Here is a 26,348-nt window from a genome sequence, read left to right on the forward strand (position 1 = left end):
ATGGCACACCATTAGTAGTAAAACCAGCATAACGCAAGCTCCAGTTTCCCAGTGTTTGGCATCATTCAACGTTTCCAGCCAAGATCAAAGTTCAGATGCTGCTGCTTCCTGTGATGTCATTGAATTTAAATAGTGAGTGATGGCAATAACCCTTTTCCAATTAAATTTTGCCACATCAACGTCCCTGAAAATAGAGAAAGGCGTGCAACCCAGAACCGCTGTACTGTTCAATAGAGTAAGGGCTTCACCGTGATCATCTGCATCTGTCATCACAAAATTATCAAGGTCTTTTTCTTGAAGAAATTAGGTCCAGAAAGCCGACCTTCCCCACAGACTATTCAGACACCTTGCGCTTGTGGCTTTGTTATAGGCCCGAATCCATTGGTAAAAGGTTGCACAGGTACAATGTGCAATATCAGTTCCTATTCAACAATGTTCAAGAAAATTACCATTTGGAGGCCCTGATGAGGATCGAACTCACGACCCCTGGTTTACAAGACCAGTGCTCTGCCACTGAGCTACAGAGCCCCTCAGGTTACGACGCATAACAGCAACACAACGAGCACACAACATGATGTTTACTGGGTAGACATATTTGAAGGGTGTGTGAGAATGTATGTATATGATTGTGATTTGACCTGTTTTTTTCTGGCCGATTTTTTGAGGAGCAGCTAATTTGTGCGTATTCCGTGCAATTTTAGGGTGACTAATGAGGAGATGTGATGCGTGAAAGTTGAAAAAAACATGTACATGGCAGCAGAGAGACAATATGGATATTACCTTTGCTTTTTTAAATTTCTATCCGGATTCTGGCTCAAAGGGTAGTCAAGCACAGCAGATTGCATTCCTGCCAGTAACACGACAACCTTGTTTGTGTCCTTCTTAATCAACTAACATGCATATTTTCACTTTTGTCTGTATGTTCTTTGAAAGCCAATGGCAATGGTGCTTAGAGCAATGCAGATGTTTAAAAAAGATTTCAAAAGTTAAAATCGACAAAGGTGGGATTCGAAACCACGCGTGTACAGCAGATTAGCAGTCCATCGCCTTAACCACTCGGCCACCTCGTCTACAGGGATTATGTTAGGCATTCAAGTCTTTACAGGTAATAACACAAACATCTTCAAAATAGAACCACAATGCGTTCCTTGTTGAGGTACATCCAGCCGTTTGCAGGAAAACTGCCTCACTTGCTGTTGAGAAAAATTCATCAAAGTCCTGGGGTGTTTATAGGCATCGCCAAGATGACATTGGGAGGTGTTTCAATTGACACGTGTTGAATATGAGGAAGAGCATCATGCTGGCTCCAGTGGCACTGCCTGCAGCATGACAAAAATGTAGAAGGGACATTTGACTGCACCATTGGCTGAACATCAGTGGCAAAGTGTATATCAGGCTAAAAGGTAAGCTCCAGTGGCACAATATGGGCACTACAAGGCACCCATAATTTGGTGTCAGCTAAAAAGACAATGCCAGAGCTTGTGGGTGCTTTTGTACACTTGTGTGTGTGTTTGTGGGTGTAGTTTCATGTCGAAAACCAAAACACAGCAGCTCCAGTGGCGCAATCGGTTAGCGCGCGGTACTTATACAGCAGTACATGCAGTGAGCAATGCCGAGGTTGTGAGTTCAAGCCTCACCTGGAGCAACTTTGGAACTTTTTACTAATTCACCTCAAAACTGAATTATTGAACCAATAAATGTTCTGGACATTTTTTGGTTCACCTCAAGGTTTCCTTGATTGTCAGTTAATGTTGTATGACAGCTCCTCTGCCTTTTAGACATGGAATACTCATTGCAAGTTATTTATGGGGTGTTTGCGCTTTAAATACAGCTATGGAGGGTTTTTGAAAATAGAACAGAAAATAAAAAATGTCAACTGTTATTATACTCCATTTTCTGCTGAGCACCACTTACGGAAGACATTTGTAAAGGTAGAAAAAGGGTTACTGGAGTAGGATCCAGGAGACAATATCAACTTACAAAGAATAATGTTGTCTATTTACTGCATTATCGCCTTTGAAGCAAACCTCTGAGAATAAATACCCTTTCACTAATCAGGCAGTCACTTTGATAAAATCAAGCAGAACAAGGATGCTGATAGGAACTCGCCTCATTTGCATATGGGCTAGGGCTTCTGGGAGCCATGAGAATTAGGAGTTGAAGGTTTTGCAGATCGAGATTGCTAAAGGGCTGGGCATTTGCACAGACCTCTCCATGCCTGATTGGTGCCGAAGGTTAGTTGCAAGTGGTCCCCTGCTCACCCTACCTTACACAGGGCCATGCCCAGTTAGGCCCATCAGGGCTAGGCCCGGCAGGGCTAAGCCCGGCGTTTGTCAGGCGTTCGTCAGGCGAAGTGCCTGGACCCCTGCTCATCATACCTCAGAATCTGGTCTAGCTATTGCAGACATGGGGAATGGTGCTTATATCCCATTGACAGCGCCCACAAGCTGCATACTAATAGCCAATGATGTGTGAATGCGGTCAGGGTAGCAGACATATAGAACAATTGGGTGGGTTCGCTTCCGAACTGGATGCACAGGAGCAGGAGAGAATGGCTGTTGGCGATGTATGCAACTTGCTCTGCGTGAACACATCTACCGACCCCTTCCCCTACACACACGGGCACATACACACACACACACACACATAGCCATTGGAGCTATGCAGAGCTAATCAGAAAGATTGGTAATCATTAGAACATGAAAGATATGTGTTCATTTTTTATTAAACTTGTGGACTCCCGCAGAAACGGAGGGACTCACATCTCTAATTGAGGCTTGCTTACCTCTATACAAATGTGTTTGCTGGCTGTCTTTCTTCAACTGGTATGTGCGGTTGTGTCTGTCTTTGTCTTTCAACACGCCTGGCACGTTTACATTATCAAAGAGATGATTGTATGGAGATGGGGAACACCCCTCCGTTGCATTGTGAACTTGAACAGTCTTTTCACCAAAGCAGCTACATGCGACATTGCAAGGTTTTTGTCAGTCTTTGCCTGAAAACATTAGGCCTTCCTCTCGAACTCTATTTCACTCCTTCTGTGGAAGACTTCAATTATGAGGATGCATCCCGTCATAAAAGGTTCTCTGTAGATGGTGCAACTCTGGCTTCTCTTCCCCGTGCTTTTTGAAAATAATCCGCCCGAGGCCCTGATGAGGTTTGAACTCATGACCCCTGGTTTACGAGACCAGTGCTCTGCCACTGAGCTACAAGGCCACCTGCTGCTTGCTCACAGCCAACAACAGAAAGTGCAAAGAAACCATGGTTTTTACCTAGGTAGATCTCCAGGTATATGAATTTCTGGTTGTGTAAAAATGGCTGTATATCTCTGCATGTGTTCAGTACGTCATCATACATCTGATTTGCGAAAGCGTGTGTGCTTATGTTGGTGATACATTGTCGGTATGCGTTTGAGTATGTACTTTTACGGGTATGTATGTATTGAGTAGGATGCTGAACAGGTTCATGAGTTTAGATAGCAGGTCAGAATGATGGCAAAAGGAACATGTAAAAGGCAGACAACTAAAAGAAAAAAGAATTTGGGATGCAAGCTTGGGAGTTTACTAACTGCGCTGATTTTGGCTCCTATAATAGTAAAGAATGGAAACCTACGAGGAAAGTCTTTGACTAATTTCATTCTCCGCCTGCACCAATGAACTTATTTTTACATCTCTATTTCCATATCTGTACTCATTCCTGTCTTTCACAGGGAGGTTGAAAGACTTTGGTCTATGTTTAAATGCAGACTATAAAGAAAAAATACGACGAAGGTGGGATTCGAACCCACGCGTGCAGAGCACAATGGATTAGCAGTCCATCGCCTTAACCACTCGGCCACCTCGTCTGTTTGGGAACGGTGCTCGAATCCCATGCTTAAAGAAGAGATAAAACAATGGTGGTGCAAAGTCAGTGAAAAATAGATCATGTTTGTCATAATAGAAACAAGATCGTTGACTCGTTCTTCCTTACCCGGCCATTGATAGATAAACACATCAAGTTGAAGTTCAGAAAAATATAACAAGAGCTCCTGGAGGGTTCACAACACTAATCCAGAGGAAGGTGCTTGAGCTTCCGTATGGCACACCATTAGTAGTAAAACCAGCATAACGCAAGCTCCAGTTTCCCAGTGTTTGGCATCATTCAACGTTTCCAGCCAAGATCAAAGTTCAGATGCTGCTGCTTCCTGTGATGTCATTGAATTTAAATAGTGAGTGATGGCAATAACCCTTTTCCAATTAAATTTTGCCACATCAACGTCCCTGAAAATAGAGAAAGGCGTGCAACCCAGAACCGCTGTACTGTTCAATAGAGTAAGGGCTTCACCGTGATCATCTGCATCTGTCATCACAAAATTATCAAGGTCTTTTTCTTGAAGAAATTAGGTCCAGAAAGCCGACCTTCCCCACAGACTATTCAGACACCTTGCGCTTGTGGCTTTGTTATAGGCCCGAATCCATTGGTAAAAGGTTGCACAGGTACAATGTGCAATATCAGTTCCTATTCAACAATGTTCAAGAAAATTACCATTTGGAGGCCCTGATGAGGATCGAACTCACGACCCCTGGTTTACAAGACCAGTGCTCTGCCACTGAGCTACAGAGCCCCTCAGGTTACGACGCATAACAGCAACACAACGAGCACACAACATGATGTTTACTGGGTAGACATATTTGAAGGGTGTGTGAGAATGTATGTATATGATTGTGATTTGACCTGTTTTTTTCTGGCCGATTTTTTGAGGAGCAGCTAATTTGTGCGTATTCCGTGCAATTTTAGGGTGACTAATGAGGAGATGTGATGCGTGAAAGTTGAAAAAAACATGTACATGGCAGCAGAGAGACAATATGGATATTACCTTTGCTTTTTTAAATTTCTATCCGGATTCTGGCTCAAAGGGTAGTCAAGCACAGCAGATTGCATTCCTGCCAGTAACACGACAACCTTGTTTGTGTCCTTCTTAATCAACTAACATGCATATTTTCACTTTTGTCTGTATGTTCTTTGAAAGCCAATGGCAATGGTGCTTAGAGCAATGCAGATGTTTAAAAAAGATTTCAAAAGTTAAAATCGACAAAGGTGGGATTCGAAACCACGCGTGTACAGCAGATTAGCAGTCCATCGCCTTAACCACTCGGCCACCTCGTCTACAGGGATTATGTTAGGCATTCAAGTCTTTACAGGTAATAACACAAACATCTTCAAAATAGAACCACAATGCGTTCCTTGTTGAGGTACATCCAGCCGTTTGCAGGAAAACTGCCTCACTTGCTGTTGAGAAAAATTCATCAAAGTCCTGGGGTGTTTATAGGCATCGCCAAGATGACATTGGGAGGTGTTTCAATTGACACGTGTTGAATATGAGGAAGAGCATCATGCTGGCTCCAGTGGCACTGCCTGCAGCATGACAAAAATGTAGAAGGGACATTTGACTGCACCATTGGCTGAACATCAGTGGCAAAGTGTATATCAGGCTAAAAGGTAAGCTCCAGTGGCACAATATGGGCACTACAAGGCACCCATAATTTGGTGTCAGCTAAAAAGACAATGCCAGAGCTTGTGGGTGCTTTTGTACACTTGTGTGTGTGTTTGTGGGTGTAGTTTCATGTCGAAAACCAAAACACAGCAGCTCCAGTGGCGCAATCGGTTAGCGCGCGGTACTTATAATGCAGTACATGCAGTGAGCAATGCCGAGGTTGTGAGTTCAAGCCTCACCTGGAGCAACTTTGGAACTTTTTACTAATTCACCTCAAAACTGAATTATTGAACCAATAAATGTTCTGGACATTTTTTGGTTCACCTCAAGGTTTCCTTGATTGTCAGTTAATGTTGTATGACAGCTCCTCTGCCTTTTAGACATGGAATACTCATTGCAAGTTATTTATGGGGTGTTTGCGCTTTAAATACAGCTACGGAGGGTTTTTGAAAATAGAACAGAAAATAAAAAATGTCAACTGTTATTATACTCCATTTTCTGCTGAGCACCACTTACGGAAGACATTTGTAAAGGTAGAAAAAGGGTTACTGGAGTAGGATCCAGGAGACAATATCAACTTACAAAGAATAATGTTGTCTATTTACTGCATTATCGCCTTTGAAGCAAACCTCTGAGAATAAATACCCTTTCACTAATCAGGCAGTCACTTTGATAAAATCAAGCAGAACAAGGATGCTGATAGGAACTCGCCTCATTTGCATATGGGCTAGGGCTTCTGGGAGCCATGAGAATTAGGAGTTGAAGGTTTTGCAGATCGAGATTGCTAAAGGGCTGGGCATTTGCACAGACCTCTCCATGCCTGATTGGTGCCGAAGGTTAGTTGCAAGTGGTCCCCTGCTCACCCTACCTTACACAGGGCCATGCCCAGTTAGGCCCCTCAGGGCTAGGCCCGGCAGGGCTAAGCCCGGCGTTTGTCAGGCGTTCGTCAGGCGAAGTGCCTGGACCCCTGCTCATCATACCTCAGAATCTGGTCTAGCTATTGCAGACATGGGGAATGGTGCTTATATCCCATTGACAGCGCCCACAAGCTGCATACTAATAGCCAATGATGTGTGAATGCGGTCAGGGTAGCAGACATATAGAACAATTGGGTGGGTTCGCTTCCGAACTGGATGCACAGGAGCAGGAGAGAATGGCTGTTGGCGATGTATGCAACTTGCTCTGCGTGAACACATCTACCGACCCCTTCCCCTACACACACGGGCACATACACACACACACACACACATAGCCATTGGAGCTATGCAGAGCTAATCAGAAAGATTGGTAATCATTAGAACATGAAAGATATGTGTTCATTTTTTATTAAACTTGTGGACTCCCGCAGAAACGGAGGGACTCACATCTCTAATTGAGGCTTGCTTACCTCTATACAAATGTGTTTGCTGGCTGTCTTTCTTCAACTGGTATGTGCGGTTGTGTCTGTCTTTGTCTTTCAACACGCCTGGCACGTTTACATTATCAAAGAGATGATTGTATGGAGATGGGGAACACCCCTCCGTTGCATTGTGAACTTGAACAGTCTTTTCACCAAAGCAGCTACATGCGACATTGCAAGGTTTTTGTCAGTCTTTGCCTGAAAACATTAGGCCTTCCTCTCGAACTCTATTTCACTCCTTCTGTGGAAGACTTCAATTATGAGGATGCATCCCGTCATAAAAGGTTCTCTGTAGATGGTGCAACTCTGGCTTCTCTTCCCCGTGCTTTTTGAAAATAATCCGCCCGAGGCCCTGATGAGGTTTGAACTCATGACCCCTGGTTTACGAGACCAGTGCTCTGCCACTGAGCTACAAGGCCACCTGCTGCTTGCTCACAGCCAACAACAGAAAGTGCAAAGAAACCATGGTTTTTACCTAGGTAGATCTCCAGGTATATGAATTTCTGGTTGTGTAAAAATGGCTGTATATCTCTGCATGTGTTCAGTACGTCATCATACATCTGATTTGCGAAAGCGTGTGTGCTTATGTTGGTGATACATTGTCGGTATGCGTTTGAGTATGTACTTTTACGGGTATGTATGTATTGAGTAGGATGCTGAACAGGTTCATGAGTTTAGATAGCAGGTCAGAATGATGGCAAAAGGAACATGTAAAAGGCAGACAACTAAAAGAAAAAAGAATTTGGGATGTAAGCTTGGGAGTTTACTAACTGCGCTGATTTTGGCTCCTATAATAGTAAAGAATGGAAACCTACGAGGAAAGTCTTTGACTAATTTCATTCTCCGCCTGCACCAATGAACTTATTTTTACATCTCTATTTCCATATCTGTACTCATTCCTGTCTTTCACAGGGAGGTTGAAAGACTTTGGTCTATGTTTAAATGCAGACTATAAAGAAAAAATACGACGAAGGTGGGATTCGAACCCACGCGTGCAGAGCACAATGGATTAGCAGTCCATCGCCTTAACCACTCGGCCACCTCGTCTGTTTGGGAACGGTGCTCGAATCCCATGCTTAAAGAAGAGATAAAACAATGGTGGTGCAAAGTCAGTGAAAAATAGATCATGTTTGTCATAATAGAAACAAGATCGTTGACTCGTTCTTCCTTACCCGGCCATTGATAGATAAACACATCAAGTTGAAGTTCAGAAAAATATAACAAGAGCTCCTGGAGGGTTCACAACACTAATCCAGAGGAAGGTGCTTGAGCTTCCGTATGGCACACCATTAGTAGTAAAACCAGCATAACGCAAGCTCCAGTTTCCCAGTGTTTGGCATCATTCAACGTTTCCAGCCAAGATCAAAGTTCAGATGCTGCTGCTTCCTGTGATGTCATTGAATTTAAATAGTGAGTGATGGCAATAACCCTTTTCCAATTAAATTTTGCCACATCAACGTCCCTGAAAATAGAGAAAGGCGTGCAACCCAGAACCGCTGTACTGTTCAATAGAGTAAGGGCTTCACCGTGATCATCTGCATCTGTCATCACAAAATTATCAAGGTCTTTTTCTTGAAGAAATTAGGTCCAGAAAGCCGACCTTCCCCACAGACTATTCAGACACCTTGCGCTTGTGGCTTTGTTATAGGCCCGAATCCATTGGTAAAAGGTTGCACAGGTACAATGTGCAATATCAGTTCCTATTCAACAATGTTCAAGAAAATTACCATTTGGATGCCCTGATGAGGATCGAACTCACGACCCCTGGTTTACAAGACCAGTGCTCTGCCACTGAGCTACAGAGCCCCTCAGGTTACGACGCATAACAGCAACACAACGAGCACACAACATGATGTTTACTGGGTAGACATATTTGAAGGGTGTGTGAGAATGTATGTATATGATTGTGATTTGACCTGTTTTTTTCTGGCCGATTTTTTGAGGAGCAGCTAATTTGTGCGTATTCCGTGCAATTTTAGGGTGACTAATGAGGAGATGTGATGCGTGAAAGTTGAAAAAAACATGTACATGGCAGCAGAGAGACAATATGGATATTACCTTTGCTTTTTTAAATTTCTATCCGGATTCTGGCTCAAAGGGTAGTCAAGCACAGCAGATTGCATTCCTGCCAGTAACACGACAACCTTGTTTGTGTCCTTCTTAATCAACTAACATGCATATTTTCACTTTTGTCTGTATGTTCTTTGAAAGCCAATGGCAATGGTGCTTAGAGCAATGCAGATGTTTAAAAAAGATTTCAAAAGTTAAAATCGACAAAGGTGGGATTCGAAACCACGCGTGTACAGCAGATTAGCAGTCCATCGCCTTAACCACTCGGCCACCTCGTCTACAGGGATTATGTTAGGCATTCAAGTCTTTACAGGTAATAACACAAACATCTTCAAAATAGAACCACAATGCGTTCCTTGTTGAGGTACATCCAGCCGTTTGCAGGAAAACTGCCTCACTTGCTGTTGAGAAAAATTCATCAAAGTCCTGGGGTGTTTATAGGCATCGCCAAGATGACATTGGGAGGTGTTTCAATTGACACGTGTTGAATATGAGGAAGAGCATCATGCTGGCTCCAGTGGCACTGCCTGCAGCATGACAAAAATGTAGAAGGGACATTTGACTGCACCATTGGCTGAACATCAGTGGCAAAGTGTATATCAGGCTAAAAGGTAAGCTCCAGTGGCACAATATGGGCACTACAAGGCACCCATAATTTGGTGTCAGCTAAAAAGACAATGCCAGAGCTTGTGGGTGCTTTTGTACACTTGTGTGTGTGTTTGTGGGTGTAGTTTCATGTCGAAAACCAAAACACAGCAGCTCCAGTGGCGCAATCGGTTAGCGCGCGGTACTTATGCAGCAGTACATGCAGTGAGCAATGCCGAGGTTGTGAGTTCAAGCCTCACCTGGAGCAACTTTGGAACTTTTTACTAATTCACCTCAAAACTGAATTATTGAACCAATAAATGTTCTGGACATTTTTTGGTTCACCTCAAGGTTTCCTTGATTGTCAGTTAATGTTGTATGACAGCTCCTCTGCCTTTTAGACATGGAATACTCATTGCAAGTTATTTATGGGGTGTTTGCGCTTTAAATACAGCTACGGAGGGTTTTTGAAAATAGAACAGAAAATAAAAAATGTCAACTGTTATTATACTCCATTTTCTGCTGAGCACCACTTACGGAAGACATTTGTAAAGGTAGAAAAAGGGTTACTGGAGTAGGATCCAGGAGACAATATCAACTTACAAAGAATAATGTTGTCTATTTACTGCATTATCGCCTTTGAAGCAAACCTCTGAGAATAAATACCCTTTCACTAATCAGGCAGTCACTTTGATAAAATCAAGCAGAACAAGGATGCTGATAGGAACTCGCCTCATTTGCATATGGGCTAGGGCTTCTGGGAGCCATGAGAATTAGGAGTTGAAGGTTTTGCAGATCGAGATTGCTAAAGGGCTGGGCATTTGCACAGACCTCTCCATGCCTGATTGGTGCCGAAGGTTAGTTGCAAGTGGTCCCCTGCTCACCCTACCTTACACAGGGCCATGCCCAGTTAGGCCCCTCAGGGCTAGGCCCGGCAGGGCTAAGCCCGGCGTTTGTCAGGCGTTCGTCAGGCGAAGTGCCTGGACCCCTGCTCATCATACCTCAGAATCTGGTCTAGCTATTGCAGACATGGGGAATGGTGCTTATATCCCATTGACAGCGCCCACAAGCTGCATACTAATAGCCAATGATGTGTGAATGCGGTCAGGGTAGCAGACATATAGAACAATTGGGTGGGTTCGCTTCCGAACTGGATGCACAGGAGCAGGAGAGAATGGCTGTTGGCGATGTATGCAACTTGCTCTGCGTGAACACATCTACCGACCCCTTCCCCTACACACACGGGCACATACACACACACACACACACATAGCCATTGGAGCTATGCAGAGCTAATCAGAAAGATTGGTAATCATTAGAACATGAAAGATATGTGTTCATTTTTTATTAAACTTGTGGACTCCCGCAGAAACGGAGGGACTCACATCTCTAATTGAGGCTTGCTTACCTCTATACAAATGTGTTTGCTGGCTGTCTTTCTTCAACTGGTATGTGCGGTTGTGTCTGTCTTTGTCTTTCAACACGCCTGGCACGTTTACATTATCAAAGAGATGATTGTATGGAGATGGGGAACACCCCTCCGTTGCATTGTGAACTTGAACAGTCTTTTCACCAAAGCAGCTACATGCGACATTGCAAGGTTTTTGTCAGTCTTTGCCTGAAAACATTAGGCCTTCCTCTCGAACTCTATTTCACTCCTTCTGTGGAAGACTTCAATTATGAGGATGCATCCCGTCATAAAAGGTTCTCTGTAGATGGTGCAACTCTGGCTTCTCTTCCCCGTGCTTTTTGAAAATAATCCGCCCGAGGCCCTGATGAGGTTTGAACTCATGACCCCTGGTTTACGAGACCAGTGCTCTGCCACTGAGCTACAAGGCCACCTGCTGCTTGCTCACAGCCAACAACAGAAAGTGCAAAGAAACCATGGTTTTTACCTAGGTAGATCTCCAGGTATATGAATTTCTGGTTGTGTAAAAATGGCTGTATATCTCTGCATGTGTTCAGTACGTCATCATACATCTGATTTGCGAAAGCGTGTGTGCTTATGTTGGTGATACATTGTCGGTATGCGTTTGAGTATGTACTTTTACGGGTATGTATGTATTGAGTAGGATGCTGAACAGGTTCATGAGTTTAGATAGCAGGTCAGAATGATGGCAAAAGGAACATGTAAAAGGCAGACAACTAAAAGAAAAAAGAATTTGGGATGTAAGCTTGGGAGTTTACTAACTGCGCTGATTTTGGCTCCTATAATAGTAAAGAATGGAAACCTACGAGGAAAGTCTTTGACTAATTTCATTCTCCGCCTGCACCAATGAACTTATTTTTACATCTCTATTTCCATATCTGTACTCATTCCTGTCTTTCACAGGGAGGTTGAAAGACTTTGGTCTATGTTTAAATGCAGACTATAAAGAAAAAATACGACGAAGGTGGGATTCGAACCCACGCGTGCAGAGCACAATGGATTAGCAGTCCATCGCCTTAACCACTCGGCCACCTCGTCTGTTTGGGAACGGTGCTCGAATCCCATGCTTAAAGAAGAGATAAAACAATGGTGGTGCAAAGTCAGTGAAAAATAGATCATGTTTGTCATAATAGAAACAAGATCGTTGACTCGTTCTTCCTTACCCGGCCATTGATAGATAAACACATCAAGTTGAAGTTCAGAAAAATATAACAAGAGCTCCTGGAGGGTTCACAACACTAATCCAGAGGAAGGTGCTTGAGCTTCCGTATGGCACACCATTAGTAGTAAAACCAGCATAACGCAAGCTCCAGTTTCCCAGTGTTTGGCATCATTCAACGTTTCCAGCCAAGATCAAAGTTCAGATGCTGCTGCTTCCTGTGATGTCATTGAATTTAAATAGTGAGTGATGGCAATAACCCTTTTCCAATTAAATTTTGCCACATCAACGTCCCTGAAAATAGAGAAAGGCGTGCAACCCAGAACCGCTGTACTGTTCAATAGAGTAAGGGCTTCACCGTGATCATCTGCATCTGTCATCACAAAATTATCAAGGTCTTTTTCTTGAAGAAATTAGGTCCAGAAAGCCGACCTTCCCCACAGACTATTCAGACACCTTGCGCTTGTGGCTTTGTTATAGGCCCGAATCCATTGGTAAAAGGTTGCACAGGTACAATGTGCAATATCAGTTCCTATTCAACAATGTTCAAGAAAATTACCATTTGGATGCCCTGATGAGGATCGAACTCACGACCCCTGGTTTACAAGACCAGTGCTCTGCCACTGAGCTACAGAGCCCCTCAGGTTACGACGCATAACAGCAACACAACGAGCACACAACATGATGTTTACTGGGTAGACATATTTGAAGGGTGTGTGAGAATGTATGTATATGATTGTGATTTGACCTGTTTTTTTCTGGCCGATTTTTTGAGGAGCAGCTAATTTGTGCGTATTCCGTGCAATTTTAGGGTGACTAATGAGGAGATGTGATGCGTGAAAGTTGAAAAAAACATGTACATGGCAGCAGAGAGACAATATGGATATTACCTTTGCTTTTTTAAATTTCTATCCGGATTCTGGCTCAAAGGGTAGTCAAGCACAGCAGATTGCATTCCTGCCAGTAACACGACAACCTTGTTTGTGTCCTTCTTAATCAACTAACATGCATATTTTCACTTTTGTCTGTATGTTCTTTGAAAGCCAATGGCAATGGTGCTTAGAGCAATGCAGATGTTTAAAAAAGATTTCAAAAGTTAAAATCGACAAAGGTGGGATTCGAAACCACGCGTGTACAGCAGATTAGCAGTCCATCGCCTTAACCACTCGGCCACCTCGTCTACAGGGATTATGTTAGGCATTCAAGTCTTTACAGGTAATAACACAAACATCTTCAAAATAGAACCACAATGCGTTCCTTGTTGAGGTACATCCAGCCGTTTGCAGGAAAACTGCCTCACTTGCTGTTGAGAAAAATTCATCAAAGTCCTGGGGTGTTTATAGGCATCGCCAAGATGACATTGGGAGGTGTTTCAATTGACACGTGTTGAATATGAGGAAGAGCATCATGCTGGCTCCAGTGGCACTGCCTGCAGCATGACAAAAATGTAGAAGGGACATTTGACTGCACCATTGGCTGAACATCAGTGGCAAAGTGTATATCAGGCTAAAAGGTAAGCTCCAGTGGCACAATATGGGCACTACAAGGCACCCATAATTTGGTGTCAGCTAAAAAGACAATGCCAGAGCTTGTGGGTGCTTTTGTACACTTGTGTGTGTGTTTGTGGGTGTAGTTTCATGTCGAAAACCAAAACACAGCAGCTCCAGTGGCGCAATCGGTTAGCGCGCGGTACTTATGCAGCAGTACATGCAGTGAGCAATGCCGAGGTTGTGAGTTCAAGCCTCACCTGGAGCAACTTTGGAACTTTTTACTAATTCACCTCAAAACTGAATTATTGAACCAATAAATGTTCTGGACATTTTTTGGTTCACCTCAAGGTTTCCTTGATTGTCAGTTAATGTTGTATGACAGCTCCTCTGCCTTTTAGACATGGAATACTCATTGCAAGTTATTTATGGGGTGTTTGCGCTTTAAATACAGCTACGGAGGGTTTTTGAAAATAGAACAGAAAATAAAAAATGTCAACTGTTATTATACTCCATTTTCTGCTGAGCACCACTTACGGAAGACATTTGTAAAGGTAGAAAAAGGGTTACTGGAGTAGGATCCAGGAGACAATATCAACTTACAAAGAATAATGTTGTCTATTTACTGCATTATCGCCTTTGAAGCAAACCTCTGAGAATAAATACCCTTTCACTAATCAGGCAGTCACTTTGATAAAATCAAGCAGAACAAGGATGCTGATAGGAACTCGCCTCATTTGCATATGGGCTAGGGCTTCTGGGAGCCATGAGAATTAGGAGTTGAAGGTTTTGCAGATCGAGATTGCTAAAGGGCTGGGCATTTGCACAGACCTCTCCATGCCTGATTGGTGCCGAAGGTTAGTTGCAAGTGGTCCCCTGCTCACCCTACCTTACACAGGGCCATGCCCAGTTAGGCCCCTCAGGGCTAGGCCCGGCAGGGCTAAGCCCGGCGTTTGTCAGGCGTTCGTCAGGCGAAGTGCCTGGACCCCTGCTCATCATACCTCAGAATCTGGTCTAGCTATTGCAGACATGGGGAATGGTGCTTATATCCCATTGACAGCGCCCACAAGCTGCATACTAATAGCCAATGATGTGTGAATGCGGTCAGGGTAGCAGACATATAGAACAATTGGGTGGGTTCGCTTCCGAACTGGATGCACAGGAGCAGGAGAGAATGGCTGTTGGCGATGTATGCAACTTGCTCTGCGTGAACACATCTACCGACCCCTTCCCCTACACACACGGGCACATACACACACACACACACACATAGCCATTGGAGCTATGCAGAGCTAATCAGAAAGATTGGTAATCATTAGAACATGAAAGATATGTGTTCATTTTTTATTAAACTTGTGGACTCCCGCAGAAACGGAGGGACTCACATCTCTAATTGAGGCTTGCTTACCTCTATACAAATGTGTTTGCTGGCTGTCTTTCTTCAACTGGTATGTGCGGTTGTGTCTGTCTTTGTCTTTCAACACGCCTGGCACGTTTACATTATCAAAGAGATGATTGTATGGAGATGGGGAACACCCCTCCGTTGCATTGTGAACTTGAACAGTCTTTTCACCAAAGCAGCTACATGCGACATTGCAAGGTTTTTGTCAGTCTTTGCCTGAAAACATTAGGCCTTCCTCTCGAACTCTATTTCACTCCTTCTGTGGAAGACTTCAATTATGAGGATGCATCCCGTCATAAAAGGTTCTCTGTAGATGGTGCAACTCTGGCTTCTCTTCCCCGTGCTTTTTGAAAATAATCCGCCAGAGGCCCTGATGAGGTTTGAACTCATGACCCCTGGTTTACGAGACCAGTGCTCTGCCACTGAGCTACAAGGCCACCTGCTGCTTGCTCACAGCCAACAACAGAAAGTGCAAAGAAACCATGGTTTTTACCTAGGTAGATCTCCAGGTATATGAATTTCTGGTTGTGTAAAAATGGCTGTATATCTCTGCATGTGTTCAGTACGTCATCATACATCTGATTTGCGAAAGCGTGTGTGCTTATGTTGGTGATACATTGTCGGTATGCGTTTGAGTATGTACTTTTACGGGTATGTATGTATTGAGTAGGATGCTGAACAGGTTCATGAGTTTAGATAGCAGGTCAGAATGATGGCAAAAGGAACATGTAAAAGGCAGACAACTAAAAGAAAAAAGAATTTGGGATGTAAGCTTGGGAGTTTACTAACTGCGCTGATTTTGGCTCCTATAATAGTAAAGAATGGAAACCTACGAGGAAAGTCTTTGACTAATTTCATTCTCCGCCTGCACCAATGAACTTATTTTTACATCTCTATTTCCATATCTGTACTCATTCCTGTCTTTCACAGGGAGGTTGAAAGACTTTGGTCTATGTTTAAATGCAGACTATAAAGAAAAAATACGACGAAGGTGGGATTCGAACCCACGCGTGCAGAGCACAATGGATTAGCAGTCCATCGCCTTAACCACTCGGCCACCTCGTCTGTTTGGGAACGGTGCTCGAATCCCATGCTTAAAGAAGAGATAAAACAATGGTGGTGCAAAGTCAGTGAAAAATAGATCATGTTTGTCATAATAGAAACAAGATCGTTGACTCGTTCTTCCTTACCCGGCCATTGATAGATAAACACATCAAGTTGAAGTTCAGAAAAATATAACAAGAGCTCCTGGAGGGTTCACAACACTAATCCAGAGGAAGGTGCTTGAGCTTCCGTATGGCACACCATTAGTAGTAAAACCAGCATAACGCAAGCTCCAGTTTCCCAGTGTTTGGCATCATTCAACGTTTCCAGCCAAGATCAAAGTTCAGATGCTGCTGCTTCCTGTGATGTCATTGAATTTAAATAGTGAGTGATGGCAATAACCCTTTTCCAATTAAATTTTGCCACATCAACGTCCCTGAAAATAGAGAAAGGCGTGCAACCCAGAACCGCTGTACTGTTCAATAGAGTAAGGGCTTCACCGTGATCATCTGCATCTGTCATCACAAAATTATCAAGGTCTTTTTCTTGAAGAAATTAGGTCCAGAAAGCCGACCTTCCCCACAGACTATTCAGACACCTTGCGCTTGTGGCTTTGTTATAGGCCCGAATCCATTGGTAAAAGGTTGCACAGGTACAATGTGCAATATCAGTTCCTATTCAACAATGTTCAAGAAAATTACCATTTGGATGCCCTGATGAGGATCGAACTCACGACCCCTGGTTTACAAGACCAGTGCTCTGCCACTGAGCTACAGAGCCCCTCAGGTTACGACGCATAACAGCAACACAACGAGCACACAACATGATGTTTACTGGGTAGACATATTTGAAGGGTGTGTGAGAATGTATGTATATGATTGTGATTTGACCTGTTTTTTTCTGGCCGATTTTTTGAGGAGCAGCTAATTTGTGCGTATTCCGTGCAATTTTAGGGTGACTAATGAGGAGATGTGATGCGTGAAAGTTGAAAAAAACATGTACATGGCAGCAGAGAGACAATATGGATATTACCTTTGCTTTTTTAAATTTCTATCCGGATTCTGGCTCAAAGGGTAGTCAAGCACAGCAGATTGCATTCCTGCCAGTAACACGACAACCTTGTTTGTGTCCTTCTTAATCAACTAACATGCATATTTTCACTTTTGTCTGTATGTTCTTTGAAAGCCAATGGCAATGGTGCTTAGAGCAATGCAGATGTTTAAAAAAGATTTCAAAAGTTAAAATCGACAAAGGTGGGATTCGAAACCACGCGTGTACAGCAGATTAGCAGTCCATCGCCTTAACCACTCGGCCACCTCGTCTACAGGGATTATGTTAGGCATTCAAGTCTTTACAGGTAATAACACAAACATCTTCAAAATAGAACCACAATGCGTTCCTTGTTGAGGTACATCCAGCCGTTTGCAGGAAAACTGCCTCACTTGCTGTTGAGAAAAATTCATCAAAGTCCTGGGGTGTTTATAGGCATCGCCAAGATGACATTGGGAGGTGTTTCAATTGACACGTGTTGAATATGAGGAAGAGCATCATGCTGGCTCCAGTGGCACTGCCTGCAGCATGACAAAAATGTAGAAGGGACATTTGACTGCACCATTGGCTGAACATCAGTGGCAAAGTGTATATCAGGCTAAAAGGTAAGCTCCAGTGGCACAATATGGGCACTACAAGGCACCCATAATTTGGTGTCAGCTAAAAAGACAATGCCAGAGCTTGTGGGTGCTTTTGTACACTTGTGTGTGTGTTTGTGGGTGTAGTTTCATGTCGAAAACCAAAACACAGCAGCTCCAGTGGCGCAATCGGTTAGCGCGCGGTACTTATGCAGCAGTACATGCAGTGAGCAATGCCGAGGTTGTGAGTTCAAGCCTCACCTGGAGCAACTTTGGAACTTTTTACTAATTCACCTCAAAACTGAATTATTGAACCAATAAATGTTCTGGACATTTTTTGGTTCACCTCAAGGTTTCCTTGATTGTCAGTTAATGTTGTATGACAGCTCCTCTGCCTTTTAGACATGGAATACTCATTGCAAGTTATTTATGGGGTGTTTGCGCTTTAAATACAGCTACGGAGGGTTTTTGAAAATAGAACAGAAAATAAAAAATGTCAACTGTTATTATACTCCATTTTCTGCTGAGCACCACTTACGGAAGACATTTGTAAAGGTAGAAAAAGGGTTACTGGAGTAGGATCCAGGAGACAATATCAACTTACAAAGAATAATGTTGTCTATTTACTGCATTATCGCCTTTGAAGCAAACCTCTGAGAATAAATACCCTTTCACTAATCAGGCAGTCACTTTGATAAAATCAAGCAGAACAAGGATGCTGATAGGAACTCGCCTCATTTGCATATGGGCTAGGGCTTCTGGGAGCCATGAGAATTAGGAGTTGAAGGTTTTGCAGATCGAGATTGCTAAAGGGCTGGGCATTTGCACAGACCTCTCCATGCCTGATTGGTGCCGAAGGTTAGTTGCAAGTGGTCCCCTGCTCACCCTACCTTACACAGGGCCATGCCCAGTTAGGCCCCTCAGGGCTAGGCCCGGCAGGGCTAAGCCCGGCGTTAGTCAGGCGAAGTGCCTGGACCCCTGCTCATCATACCTCAGAATCTGGTCTAGCTATTGCAGACATGGGGAATGGTGCTTATATCCCATTGACAGCGCCCACAAGCTGCATACTAATAGCCAATGATGTGTGAATGCGGTCAGGGTAGCAGACATATAGAACAATTGGGTGGGTTCGCTTCCGAACTGGATGCACAGGAGCAGGAGAGAATGGCTGTTGGCGATGTATGCAACTTGCTCTGCGTGAACACATCTACCGACCCCTTCCCCTACACACACGGGCACATACACACACACACACACACATAGCCATTGGAGCTATGCAGAGCTAATCAGAAAGATTGGTAATCATTAGAACATGAAAGATATGTGTTCATTTTTTATTAAACTTGTGGACTCCCGCAGAAACGGAGGGACTCACATCTCTAATTGAGGCTTGCTTACCTCTATACAAATGTGTTTGCTGGCTGTCTTTCTTCAACTGGTATGTGCGGTTGTGTCTGTCTTTGTCTTTCAACACGCCTGGCACGTTTACATTATCAAAGAGATGATTGTATGGAGATGGGGAACACCCCTCCGTTGCATTGTGAACTTGAACAGTCTTTTCACCAAAGCAGCTACATGCGACATTGCAAGGTTTTTGTCAGTCTTTGCCTGAAAACATTAGGCCTTCCTCTCGAACTCTATTTCACTCCTTCTGTGGAAGACTTCAATTATGAGGATGCATCCCGTCATAAAAGGTTCTCTGTAGATGGTGCAACTCTGGCTTCTCTTCCCCGTGCTTTTTGAAAATAATCCGCCAGAGGCCCTGATGAGGTTTGAACTCATGACCCCTGGTTTACGAGACCAGTGCTCTGCCACTGAGCTACAAGGCCACCTGCTGCTTGCTCACAGCCAACAACAGAAAGTGCAAAGAAACCATGGTTTTTACCTAGGTAGATCTCCAGGTATATGAATTTCTGGTTGTGTAAAAATGGCTGTATATCTCTGCATGTGTTCAGTACGTCATCATACATCTGATTTGCGAAAGCGTGTGTGCTTATGTTGGTGATACATTGTCGGTATGCGTTTGAGTATGTACTTTTACGGGTATGTATGTATTGAGTAGGATGCTGAACAGGTTCATGAGTTTAGATAGCAGGTCAGAATGATGGCAAAAGGAACATGTAAAAGGCAGACAACTAAAAGAAAAAAGAATTTGGGATGTAAGCTTGGGAGTTTACTAACTGCGCTGATTTTGGCTCCTATAATAGTAAAGAATGGAAACCTACGAGGAAAGTCTTTGACTAATTTCATTCTCCGCCTGCACCAATGAACTTATTTTTACATCTCTATTTCCATATCTGTACTCATTCCTGTCTTTCACAGGGAGGTTGAAAGACTTTGGTCTATGTTTAAATGCAGACTATAAAGAAAAAATACGACGAAGGTGGGATTCGAACCCACGCGTGCAGAGCACAATGGATTAGCAGTCCATCGCCTTAACCACTCGGCCACCTCGTCTGTTTGGGAACGGTGCTCGAATCCCATGCTTAAAGAAGAGATAAAACAATGGTGGTGCAAAGTCAGTGAAAAATAGATCATGTTTGTCATAATAGAAACAAGATCGTTGACTCGTTCTTCCTTACCCGGCCATTGATAGATAAACACATCAAGTTGAAGTTCAGAAAAATATAACAAGAGCTCCTGGAGGGTTCACAACACTAATCCAGAGGAAGGTGCTTGAGCTTCCGTATGGCACACCATTAGTAGTAAAACCAGCATAACGCAAGCTCCAGTTTCCCAGTGTTTGGCATCATTCAACGTTTCCAGCCAAGATCAAAGTTCAGATGCTGCTGCTTCCTGTGATGTCATTGAATTTAAATAGTGAGTGATGGCAATAACCCTTTTCCAATTAAATTTTGCCACATCAACGTCCCTGAAAATAGAGAAAGGCGTGCAACCCAGAACCGCTGTACTGTTCAATAGAGTAAGGGCTTCACCGTGATCATCTGCATCTGTCATCACAAAATTATCAAGGTCTTTTTCTTGAAGAAATTAGGTCCAGAAAGCCGACCTTCCCCACAGACTATTCAGACACCTTGCGCTTGTGGCTTTGTTATAGGCCCGAATCCATTGGTAAAAGGTTGCACAGGTACAATGTGCAATATCAGTTCCTATTCAACAATGTTCAAGAAAATTACCATTTGGATGCCCTGATGAGGATCGAACTCACGACCCCTGGTTTACAAGACCAGTGCTCTGCCACTGAGCTACAGAGCCCCTCAGGTTACGACGCATAACAGCAACACAACGAGCACACAACATGATGTTTACTGGGTAGACATATTTGAAGGGTGTGTGAGAATGTATGTATATGATTGTGATTTGACCTGTTTTTTTCTGGCCGATTTTTTGAGGAGCAGCTAATTTGTGCGTATTCCGTGCAATTTTAGGGTGACTAATGAGGAGATGTGATGCGTGAAAGTTGAAAAAAACATGTACATGGCAGCAGAGAGACAATATGGATATTACCTTTGCTTTTTTAAATTTCTATCCGGATTCTGGCTCAAAGGGTAGTCAAGCACAGCAGATTGCATTCCTGCCAGTAACACGACAACCTTGTTTGTGTCCTTCTTAATCAACTAACATGCATATTTTCACTTTTGTCTGTATGTTCTTTGAAAGCCAATGGCAATGGTGCTTAGAGCAATGCAGATGTTTAAAAAAGATTTCAAAAGTTAAAATCGACAAAGGTGGGATTCGAAACCACGCGTGTACAGCAGATTAGCAGTCCATCGCCTTAACCACTCGGCCACCTCGTCTACAGGGATTATGTTAGGCATTCAAGTCTTTACAGGTAATAACACAAACATCTTCAAAATAGAACCACAATGCGTTCCTTGTTGAGGTACATCCAGCCGTTTGCAGGAAAACTGCCTCACTTGCTGTTGAGAAAAATTCATCAAAGTCCTGGGGTGTTTATAGGCATCGCCAAGATGACATTGGGAGGTGTTTCAATTGACACGTGTTGAATATGAGGAAGAGCATCATGCTGGCTCCAGTGGCACTGCCTGCAGCATGACAAAAATGTAGAAGGGACATTTGACTGCACCATTGGCTGAACATCAGTGGCAAAGTGTATATCAGGCTAAAAGGTAAGCTCCAGTGGCACAATATGGGCACTACAAGGCACCCATAATTTGGTGTCAGCTAAAAAGACAATGCCAGAGCTTGTGGGTGCTTTTGTACACTTGTGTGTGTGTTTGTGGGTGTAGTTTCATGTCGAAAACCAAAACACAGCAGCTCCAGTGGCGCAATCGGTTAGCGCGCGGTACTTATGCAGCAGTACATGCAGTGAGCAATGCCGAGGTTGTGAGTTCAAGCCTCACCTGGAGCAACTTTGGAACTTTTTACTAATTCACCTCAAAACTGAATTATTGAACCAATAAATGTTCTGGACATTTTTTGGTTCACCTCAAGGTTTCCTTGATTGTCAGTTAATGTTGTATGACAGCTCCTCTGCCTTTTAGACATGGAATACTCATTGCAAGTTATTTATGGGGTGTTTGCGCTTTAAATACAGCTACGGAGGGTTTTTGAAAATAGAACAGAAAATAAAAAATGTCAACTGTTATTATACTCCATTTTCTGCTGAGCACCACTTACGGAAGACATTTGTAAAGGTAGAAAAAGGGTTACTGGAGTAGGATCCAGGAGACAATATCAACTTACAAAGAATAATGTTGTCTATTTACTGCATTATCGCCTTTGAAGCAAACCTCTGAGAATAAATACCCTTTCACTAATCAGGCAGTCACTTTGATAAAATCAAGCAGAACAAGGATGCTGATAGGAACTCGCCTCATTTGCATATGGGCTAGGGCTTCTGGGAGCCATGAGAATTAGGAGTTGAAGGTTTTGCAGATCGAGATTGCTAAAGGGCTGGGCATTTGCACAGACCTCTCCATGCCTGATTGGTGCCGAAGGTTAGTTGCAAGTGGTCCCCTGCTCACCCTACCTTACACAGGGCCATGCCCAGTTAGGCCCCTCAGGGCTAGGCCCGGCAGGGCTAAGCCCGGCGTTTGTCAGGCGTTCGTCAGGCGAAGTGCCTGGACCCCTGCTCATCATACCTCAGAATCTGGTCTAGCTATTGCAGACATGGGGAATGGTGCTTATATCCCATTGACAGCGCCCACAAGCTGCATACTAATAGCCAATGATGTGTGAATGCGGTCAGGGTAGCAGACATATAGAACAATTGGGTGGGTTCGCTTCCGAACTGGATGCACAGGAGCAGGAGAGAATGGCTGTTGGCGATGTATGCAACTTGCTCTGCGTGAACACATCTACCGACCCCTTCCCCTACACACACGGGCACATACACACACACACACACACATAGCCATTGGAGCTATGCAGAGCTAATCAGAAAGATTGGTAATCATTAGAACATGAAAGATATGTGTTCATTTTTTATTAAACTTGTGGACTCCCGCAGAAACGGAGGGACTCACATCTCTAATTGAGGCTTGCTTACCTCTATACAAATGTGTTTGCTGGCTGTCTTTCTTCAACTGGTATGTGCGGTTGTGTCTGTCTTTGTCTTTCAACACGCCTGGCACGTTTACATTATCAAAGAGATGATTGTATGGAGATGGGGAACACCCCTCCGTTGCATTGTGAACTTGAACAGTCTTTTCACCAAAGCAGCTACATGCGACATTGCAAGGTTTTTGTCAGTCTTTGCCTGAAAACATTAGGCCTTCCTCTCGAACTCTATTTCACTCCTTCTGTGGAAGACTTCAATTATGAGGATGCATCCCGTCATAAAAGGTTCTCTGTAGATGGTGCAACTCTGGCTTCTCTTCCCCGTGCTTTTTGAAAATAATCCGCCAGAGGCCCTGATGAGGTTTGAACTCATGACCCCTGGTTTACGAGACCAGTGCTCTGCCACTGAGCTACAAGGCCACCTGCTGCTTGCTCACAGCCAACAACAGAAAGTGCAAAGAAACCATGGTTTTTACCTAGGTAGATCTCCAGGTATATGAATTTCTGGTTGTGTAAAAATGGCTGTATATCTCTGCATGTGTTCAGTACGTCATCATACATCTGATTTGCGAAAGCGTGTGTGCTTATGTTGGTGATACATTGTCGGTATGCGTTTGAGTATGTACTTTTACGGGTATGTATGTATTGAGTAGGATGCTGAACAGGTTCATGAGTTTAGATAGCAGGTCAGAATGATGGCAAAAGGAACATGTAAAAGGCAGACAACTAAAAGAAAAAAGAATTTGGGATGTAAGCTTGGGAGTTTACTAACTGCGCTGATTTTGGCTCCTATAATAGTAAAGAATGGAAACCTACGAGGAAAGTCTTTGACTAATTTCATTCTCCGCCTGCACCAATGAACTTATTTTTACATCTCTATTTCCATATCTGTACTCATTCCTGTCTTTCACAGGGAGGTTGAAAGACTTTGGTCTATGTTTAAATGCAGACTATAAAGAAAAAATACGACGAAGGTGGGATTCGAACCCACGCGTGCAGAGCACAATGGATTAGCAGTCCATCGCCTTAACCACTCGGCCACCTCGTCTGTTTGGGAACGGTGCTCGAATCCCATGCTTAAAGAAGAGATAAAACAATGGTGGTGCAAAGTCAGTGAAAAATAGATCATGTTTGTCATAATAGAAACAAGATCGTTGACTCGTTCTTCCTTACCCGGCCATTGATAGATAAACACATCAAGTTGAAGTTCAGAAAAATATAACTAGAGCTCCTGGAGGGTTCACAACACTAATCCAGAGGAAGGTGCTTGAGCTTCCGTATGGCACACCATTAGTAGTAAAACCAGCATAACGCAAGCTCCAGTTTCCCAGTGTTTGGCATCATTCAACGTTTCCAGCCAAGATCAAAGTTCAGATGCTGCTGCTTCCTGTGATGTCATTGAATTTAAATAGTGAGTGATGGCAATAACCCTTTTCCAATTAAATTTTGCCACATCAACGTCCCTGAAAATAGAGAAAGGCGTGCAACCCAGAACCGCTGTACTGTTCAATAGAGTAAGGGCTTCACCGTGATCATCTGCATCTGTCATCACAAAATTATCAAGGTCTTTTTCTTGAAGAAATTAGGTCCAGAAAGCCGACCTTCCCCACAGACTATTCAGACACCTTGCGCTTGTGGCTTTGTTATAGGCCCGAATCCATTGGTAAAAGGTTGCACAGGTACAATGTGCAATATCAGTTCCTATTCAACAATGTTCAAGAAAATTACCATTTGGAGGCCCTGATGAGGATCGAACTCACGACCCCTGGTTTACAAGACCAGTGCTCTGCCACTGAGCTACAGAGCCCCTCAGGTTACGACGCATAACAGCAACACAACGAGCACACAACATGATGTTTACTGGGTAGACATATTTGAAGGGTGTGTGAGAATGTATGTATATGATTGTGATTTGACCTGTTTTTTTCTGGCCGATTTTTTGAGGAGCAGCTAATTTGTGCGTATTCCGTGCAATTTTAGGGTGACTAATGAGGAGATGTGATGCGTGAAAGTTGAAAAAAACATGTACATGGCAGCAGAGAGACAATATGGATATTACCTTTGCTTTTTTAAATTTCTATCCGGATTCTGGCTCAAAGGGTAGTCAAGCACAGCAGATTGCATTCCTGCCAGTAACACGACAACCTTGTTTGTGTCCTTCTTAATCAACTAACATGCATATTTTCACTTTTGTCTGTATGTTCTTTGAAAGCCAATGGCAATGGTGCTTAGAGCAATGCAGATGTTTAAAAAAGATTTCAAAAGTTAAAATCGACAAAGGTGGGATTCGAAACCACGCGTGTACAGCAGATTAGCAGTCCATCGCCTTAACCACTCGGCCACCTCGTCTACAGGGATTATGTTAGGCATTCAAGTCTTTACAGGTAATAACACAAACATCTTCAAAATAGAACCACAATGCGTTCCTTGTTGAGGTACATCCAGCCGTTTGCAGGAAAACTGCCTCACTTGCTGTTGAGAAAAATTCATCAAAGTCCTGGGGTGTTTATAGGCATCGCCAAGATGACATTGGGAGGTGTTTCAATTGACACGTGTTGAATATGAGGAAGAGCATCATGCTGGCTCCAGTGGCACTGCCTGCAGCATGACAAAAATGTAGAAGGGACATTTGACTGCACCATTGGCTGAACATCAGTGGCAAAGTGTATATCAGGCTAAAAGGTAAGCTCCAGTGGCACAATATGGGCACTACAAGGCACCCATAATTTGGTGTCAGCTAAAAAGACAATGCCAGAGCTTGTGGGTGCTTTTGTACACTTGTGTGTGTGTTTGTGGGTGTAGTTTCATGTCGAAAACCAAAACACAGCAGCTCCAGTGGCGCAATCGGTTAGCGCGCGGTACTTATACAGCAGTACATGCAGTGAGCAATGCCGAGGTTGTGAGTTCAAGCCTCACCTGGAGCAACTTTGGAACTTTTTACTAATTCACCTCAAAACTGAATTATTGAACCAATAAATGTTCTGGACATTTTTTGGTTCACCTCAAGGTTTCCTTGATTGTCAGTTAATGTTGTATGACAGCTCCTCTGCCTTTTAGACATGGAATACTCATTGCAAGTTATTTATGGGGTGTTTGCGCTTTAAATACAGCTACGGAGGGTTTTTGAAAATAGAACAGAAAATAAAAAATGTCAACTGTTATTATACTCCATTTTCTGCTGAGCACCA

At 43.4% G+C, this 26,348-nt stretch overlaps 26 non-coding genes across 26 annotated transcripts; 7 read left to right on the forward strand and 19 right to left on the reverse strand.

Moving 5' to 3' along the window:
* Nucleotides 1–456: 456 nt before the first annotated feature.
* On the reverse strand, nt 457–528 carry TRNAT-UGU (transfer RNA threonine (anticodon UGU)). Its single transcript has one exon. It is a non-coding gene; the product is annotated as a tRNA-Thr (tRNA).
* Nucleotides 529–1,550: 1,022 nt separating this feature from the next.
* On the forward strand, nt 1,551–1,645 carry TRNAI-UAU (transfer RNA isoleucine (anticodon UAU)). The gene is made up of 2 exons: nt 1,551–1,588; nt 1,610–1,645. It is a non-coding gene; the product is annotated as a tRNA-Ile (tRNA).
* A 1,499-nt stretch (nt 1,646–3,144) lies between these two features.
* On the reverse strand, nt 3,145–3,216 carry TRNAT-CGU (transfer RNA threonine (anticodon CGU)). The gene has a single exon. It is a non-coding gene; the product is annotated as a tRNA-Thr (tRNA).
* A 546-nt stretch (nt 3,217–3,762) lies between these two features.
* TRNAS-GCU (transfer RNA serine (anticodon GCU)) lies at nt 3,763–3,844 on the reverse strand. Its single transcript has one exon. It is a non-coding gene; the product is annotated as a tRNA-Ser (tRNA).
* Nucleotides 3,845–4,531: 687 nt separating this feature from the next.
* TRNAT-UGU (transfer RNA threonine (anticodon UGU)) lies at nt 4,532–4,603 on the reverse strand. Its single transcript has one exon. It is a non-coding gene; the product is annotated as a tRNA-Thr (tRNA).
* A 1,022-nt stretch (nt 4,604–5,625) lies between these two features.
* TRNAI-UAU (transfer RNA isoleucine (anticodon UAU)) lies at nt 5,626–5,720 on the forward strand. Its single transcript has 2 exons — nt 5,626–5,663; nt 5,685–5,720. It is a non-coding gene; the product is annotated as a tRNA-Ile (tRNA).
* A 1,499-nt stretch (nt 5,721–7,219) lies between these two features.
* Nucleotides 7,220–7,291, reverse strand: TRNAT-CGU (transfer RNA threonine (anticodon CGU)). Its single transcript has one exon. It is a non-coding gene; the product is annotated as a tRNA-Thr (tRNA).
* Nucleotides 7,292–7,837: 546 nt separating this feature from the next.
* Nucleotides 7,838–7,919, reverse strand: TRNAS-GCU (transfer RNA serine (anticodon GCU)). Its single transcript has one exon. It is a non-coding gene; the product is annotated as a tRNA-Ser (tRNA).
* A 684-nt stretch (nt 7,920–8,603) lies between these two features.
* On the reverse strand, nt 8,604–8,678 carry TRNAT-UGU (transfer RNA threonine (anticodon UGU)). The gene has a single exon. It is a non-coding gene; the product is annotated as a tRNA-Thr (tRNA).
* A 1,022-nt stretch (nt 8,679–9,700) lies between these two features.
* Nucleotides 9,701–9,795, forward strand: TRNAI-UAU (transfer RNA isoleucine (anticodon UAU)). Its single transcript has 2 exons — nt 9,701–9,738; nt 9,760–9,795. It is a non-coding gene; the product is annotated as a tRNA-Ile (tRNA).
* Nucleotides 9,796–11,294: 1,499 nt separating this feature from the next.
* Nucleotides 11,295–11,366, reverse strand: TRNAT-CGU (transfer RNA threonine (anticodon CGU)). The gene has a single exon. It is a non-coding gene; the product is annotated as a tRNA-Thr (tRNA).
* Nucleotides 11,367–11,912: 546 nt separating this feature from the next.
* Nucleotides 11,913–11,994, reverse strand: TRNAS-GCU (transfer RNA serine (anticodon GCU)). Its single transcript has one exon. It is a non-coding gene; the product is annotated as a tRNA-Ser (tRNA).
* Nucleotides 11,995–12,678: 684 nt separating this feature from the next.
* TRNAT-UGU (transfer RNA threonine (anticodon UGU)) lies at nt 12,679–12,753 on the reverse strand. Its single transcript has one exon. It is a non-coding gene; the product is annotated as a tRNA-Thr (tRNA).
* Nucleotides 12,754–13,775: 1,022 nt separating this feature from the next.
* On the forward strand, nt 13,776–13,870 carry TRNAI-UAU (transfer RNA isoleucine (anticodon UAU)). The gene is made up of 2 exons: nt 13,776–13,813; nt 13,835–13,870. It is a non-coding gene; the product is annotated as a tRNA-Ile (tRNA).
* A 1,499-nt stretch (nt 13,871–15,369) lies between these two features.
* Nucleotides 15,370–15,441, reverse strand: TRNAT-CGU (transfer RNA threonine (anticodon CGU)). The gene has a single exon. It is a non-coding gene; the product is annotated as a tRNA-Thr (tRNA).
* Nucleotides 15,442–15,987: 546 nt separating this feature from the next.
* Nucleotides 15,988–16,069, reverse strand: TRNAS-GCU (transfer RNA serine (anticodon GCU)). The gene has a single exon. It is a non-coding gene; the product is annotated as a tRNA-Ser (tRNA).
* Nucleotides 16,070–16,753: 684 nt separating this feature from the next.
* On the reverse strand, nt 16,754–16,828 carry TRNAT-UGU (transfer RNA threonine (anticodon UGU)). The gene has a single exon. It is a non-coding gene; the product is annotated as a tRNA-Thr (tRNA).
* Nucleotides 16,829–17,850: 1,022 nt separating this feature from the next.
* On the forward strand, nt 17,851–17,945 carry TRNAI-UAU (transfer RNA isoleucine (anticodon UAU)). The gene is made up of 2 exons: nt 17,851–17,888; nt 17,910–17,945. It is a non-coding gene; the product is annotated as a tRNA-Ile (tRNA).
* A 1,488-nt stretch (nt 17,946–19,433) lies between these two features.
* TRNAT-CGU (transfer RNA threonine (anticodon CGU)) lies at nt 19,434–19,505 on the reverse strand. Its single transcript has one exon. It is a non-coding gene; the product is annotated as a tRNA-Thr (tRNA).
* Nucleotides 19,506–20,051: 546 nt separating this feature from the next.
* TRNAS-GCU (transfer RNA serine (anticodon GCU)) lies at nt 20,052–20,133 on the reverse strand. The gene has a single exon. It is a non-coding gene; the product is annotated as a tRNA-Ser (tRNA).
* Nucleotides 20,134–20,817: 684 nt separating this feature from the next.
* On the reverse strand, nt 20,818–20,892 carry TRNAT-UGU (transfer RNA threonine (anticodon UGU)). Its single transcript has one exon. It is a non-coding gene; the product is annotated as a tRNA-Thr (tRNA).
* A 1,022-nt stretch (nt 20,893–21,914) lies between these two features.
* Nucleotides 21,915–22,009, forward strand: TRNAI-UAU (transfer RNA isoleucine (anticodon UAU)). The gene is made up of 2 exons: nt 21,915–21,952; nt 21,974–22,009. It is a non-coding gene; the product is annotated as a tRNA-Ile (tRNA).
* A 1,499-nt stretch (nt 22,010–23,508) lies between these two features.
* TRNAT-CGU (transfer RNA threonine (anticodon CGU)) lies at nt 23,509–23,580 on the reverse strand. The gene has a single exon. It is a non-coding gene; the product is annotated as a tRNA-Thr (tRNA).
* Nucleotides 23,581–24,126: 546 nt separating this feature from the next.
* TRNAS-GCU (transfer RNA serine (anticodon GCU)) lies at nt 24,127–24,208 on the reverse strand. The gene has a single exon. It is a non-coding gene; the product is annotated as a tRNA-Ser (tRNA).
* A 687-nt stretch (nt 24,209–24,895) lies between these two features.
* On the reverse strand, nt 24,896–24,967 carry TRNAT-UGU (transfer RNA threonine (anticodon UGU)). Its single transcript has one exon. It is a non-coding gene; the product is annotated as a tRNA-Thr (tRNA).
* A 1,022-nt stretch (nt 24,968–25,989) lies between these two features.
* Nucleotides 25,990–26,084, forward strand: TRNAI-UAU (transfer RNA isoleucine (anticodon UAU)). Its single transcript has 2 exons — nt 25,990–26,027; nt 26,049–26,084. It is a non-coding gene; the product is annotated as a tRNA-Ile (tRNA).
* Nucleotides 26,085–26,348: the final 264 nt, after the last annotated feature.

This window comes from Ambystoma mexicanum, unplaced genomic scaffold (assembly GCF_040938575.1).
Source record: "Ambystoma mexicanum isolate Mex_15411 unplaced genomic scaffold, UKY_AmexF1_1 Mex_scaf46, whole genome shotgun sequence".
Lineage (NCBI taxonomy): Eukaryota > Metazoa > Chordata > Amphibia > Caudata > Ambystomatidae > Ambystoma > Ambystoma mexicanum.